This window comes from Pelodiscus sinensis, chromosome 18 (genome assembly GCF_052426305.1).
Source record: "Pelodiscus sinensis isolate ZL-2025 chromosome 18, ASM5242630v1, whole genome shotgun sequence".
NCBI classification, from domain to species: domain Eukaryota; kingdom Metazoa; phylum Chordata; order Testudines; family Trionychidae; genus Pelodiscus; species Pelodiscus sinensis.
This window is the reverse complement of record NC_143069.1, coordinates 33,199,013-33,202,578: the sequence shown is the minus strand read 5'-3', so window position 1 is coordinate 33,202,578 and position 3,566 is coordinate 33,199,013. Positions and strand designations below refer to the sequence as shown.

General features: G+C 48.2%; 1 non-coding gene across 1 annotated transcript; it reads right to left on the bottom strand.

The window, feature by feature from the left end:
- Positions 1-770: 770 nt before the first annotated feature.
- Positions 771-842, bottom strand: TRNAE-UUC (transfer RNA glutamic acid (anticodon UUC)). The gene has a single exon. It is a non-coding gene; the product is annotated as a tRNA-Glu (tRNA).
- Between the last annotated feature and the right edge of the window lie 2,724 nt (positions 843-3,566).

Sequence of the window (3,566 nt, the reverse complement as noted above, 5' to 3'; positions counted from 1 at the left end):
ATCCGGAAAAAAGCGGCAGCCATGTTCATGCAAATGCATATTTAAATCCCTCGCGGCATTTGCAATTCCGACTTGTCTCATTAGCATCCCTTTTCTGGAAAAGGGTGCCAATGTAGACACAGCCTTGATGTTTCCCTGTTCTGGTCACTCCCTCAGGGGCAGCTGATATTGGCCGCTGTCTGCAGACAGGACACTGGGCTAGTGGCTGTTCTTATGTGTGTGCTTCACCAGTCATAAGAACCACCAGACTGGGTCAAACAAAAGGTCCATCTAGCCCAGAATCCTGTCTGCTGACCAAGGCCATTACAAGATGACCCAGAGGGAATGTACAGAACAGGGAATCTTCCAGTGATCCCTCCCTTGTCACCCATTCCCAGCCTCTGACAAACAGAGGCCAAGGACACCTCCCTACCCATCCTTGCTAATAGCCACTGATGGACCGAACCTCCATGAATTTATCTAGCTCTCTTCTAAACCCAGTTAAAGTCCTCATCTCCCCAACATCCTCTGGCAAGGAGTTCCACAGGTGGACTGTGCGCTGTGTGAAGAAATTCTGCCTTGTGTTTGTTTTAAACCTGCTGCCTATTAATTAAGAAAATCTCCCTGGTGCTGTGAATTTTCCCTTGTCTCAGCCACGTGTTTCTTCTTTGCAGTCCTTTTTGTTTCCTTGTTTCAGGAGAATCGCAGCCAGAGTCCTGGCGTGGACTAGTGGCTTTTGCAGGTTCAGGCCAACAAACAGAGGGTAGGGAACACCATAAAATGTCAACTTGTTCCCACACCGGGAGTTGAACCCAGGCCGCCTGGGTGAAAACCAGGAATCCTAACCGCTAGACCATGTGGGAGCTGCCAATGGTGTTTTTTCCTAGCTTTGAGATTCTACTCCCTAGGGCAGAGGTAGCCAACCTGTTCCAGACAAAGCCAGAATAGCAGTGGATACCGCACAAAGAGCCAGGACAAAATTGTTGGGGGGGGGGGGGGGAAAGACTGCCCCTTTAAGAAATGCGTTTAAAGGCTTTTTGGCCACATCAGGCTCCCGCTGGCCGCCACTATCTTGAAGATGCCATTTTGATTGGCTGCGCCAGAGGGATCCCCTGCCCCGATAAGCACAGGGAGCCGTTTTCAGGGGCGGCTTTGTGAGCCATACTTTTGGGGGGGAAGAGCCGCATGCTCTAGGGCGTGGTGGGGAGCCTACAGCCCATGGGCCAGATCTAACACCTGGTTTCCTTTGATCCAGCCAGCAAGAGAGTCTTGGGACTCCCTTTCAGCAGGGCAAGCCGGTGCTAATGCTCCAGCACCTAAGCAAGTCTCTCTACCTTGGCATCTTCCCCCCCGCCATAGGGTTCACCTCCTTCATACCCCTGAGCATGCTTAGCCTGCTGCATGAGCAACCAGTCCCTTTCTGCCCCCTAAGTAACCACACAGCATATGAGGGAAACTGAGGAAAGCTCTGACTTCGTCCAGGTGGGGGCTGGCTGGGCCAGGCTGCCGTTTAGCCAGTTACTGGGTAAGCATGCCAGTAAGGCTAATTCTAACCAGTTAACCAGTTATCTTTTTACGAACCTACAACGATTTAGACAACGGGACAGAGAGCACAATTATTAAGTCTGCAGATGATACCAAGCTGGGAGGGGTGGCAAGTTCTTTGGAGGAGAGTGTCCTAATTCAAAATCATCTGGACAAACTGGAGAAATGGTCTGAGGTCAATAGGATAATATTCAACAGGAACAAATGCAAAGTGCTGCACTTAGGAAGGAACAATCCGTGTCACGCATACAGAATGGGAAGCGACTGTCTAGGAAGGAGTCCGGCAGAAAGGGATCTAGGGGTCAGAGTGGACCACACGCTAAATATGAGCCAACAGTGTGCTGCTTTTGCAAAAAAAGCAAACATGATTCTGGGAGGCATGAACAGGAGTGTTGTGAGCAAGACACGAGAAGTCATTCTTCCGCTTTGCTCTGTGTTGATTAGGCCTGTTGGAGTCTTGTGTCCAATTCTGGGTGCCGCTTTTCAGGGAAGATGTGGAGAAATCAGGAAAAAGTCCAAAGAAGAGCCACAAAAATGATGAAAGGTCTAGAAAACATGAGCTGTGAGGGAAGACGGAAAGAACCGGGCTTGTTTAGTTTGGAAAAGAGAAGACTGAGAGGAGACATGAGAGCATCTTCCAAGTACATAAAAGGGTGTTACAAGGAGGAGGGGAAAAAATTGTTCTCCTTGGCCACTGTTGATAGAACAAGAAGCAATGGGCTTAAACTGCAGCAAGGGAAGTTTAGGTTGGACATTAGGTAAAACTTCCTACCTGTCAGGGGGGTTAAACACTGGAAAAAATTGCCTGGGGGCGTGTGGAATCTCCATCTCTGGAGATATTTAAGAGCAGGTTAGATAGACATCTACGAGGGATGATCTAGCTGGTGCTTGGTCCTGCTGTGAGGGCAGGGGACTGGACTTGATGACCTCTCGAGGTCCCTTCCAGTTCCAGGATTCTAATGATATTTCAGAATATTCCCTTTGTTGCCTTTTTTTAACCCTTTCCCTTTATTTTTAGTAGTTTACATTTAACACGGAACTGTTGAAGCAAAAGCCTCACTCGGTTTACGCGGCTAAACAGACAGTTTTATTGGCCAATAAAAGCAAAGTGAGCCAAATGTGGTCCCAGCAGAGCTGGGTCCAGTGAGACTGGCTAATACAATCAATCCTAGTATCTTTATACCCTTGACCAAACAGCCTGACATCAGGGCATCCAATTACAGAAGTCATCAATTAAGCTAGGAAAAATAAAGCCTTGTCAACAAGATGAGGGACAGATACGAGGGAGTACCTCTCCTGTCTAAACCAGCCCAATTATCTGAGGAAGTGGGTCTGGCCCACGAAAGCTCATCATCTAATAAACCATCTTGTTAGTCTTTAAAGTGCTACATTGTCCTGCATTTTGCTTCAGCCCAATTAACACATTCCAATAGCACATCTGTCTTGGCCTGGCACATGGGGTGATAGAAAGTTCACTCTAGCCTACGTGCAAAGGCAAAAAAGCCGAAATGGTTTCTGTTATACAAGATGGCTTCTAGCTAAACATAAAATGGTTTCTACAGAACTATACGGTATTTGCGCACCCCCTCTTATACAAGATTATAGCTGCAAGATTACATGCTTCCAGTTCCCAAGGAATTCATGGTTGACCATTTACAAGATCAACTGCACTATACAGTTGAACCTCAGAGCTCCAAACTGTTTTTTTAGCAGATTTCATATGGTCTAGTGGTTAGGGTTCCTGGCTTTCACTCAAACAGTCTGGGTTCAACGCCTGCTATGGGAATAGCGTGCCTTTTTATCCTGTCCCAAACCTCTGCTTGTCAAAAGGGAGGGTTCATGCGATGATGCCCCGTTTTGTGTGTTCCCTCTGGGGCACCTGGAATTGGCCAGTCGGCAGACAGGACACAGGGCTAGGTGGACCATTGATCTGACCCAGTCTGGCCGTTCTTATGTCTGGGTTCTCACTCTGTCCCAGCAGGTGACAGGACAGCAAGTGAAAACGGGGAGAAGCCCCAGCAGGAAGATGCTGACCCAGGAGA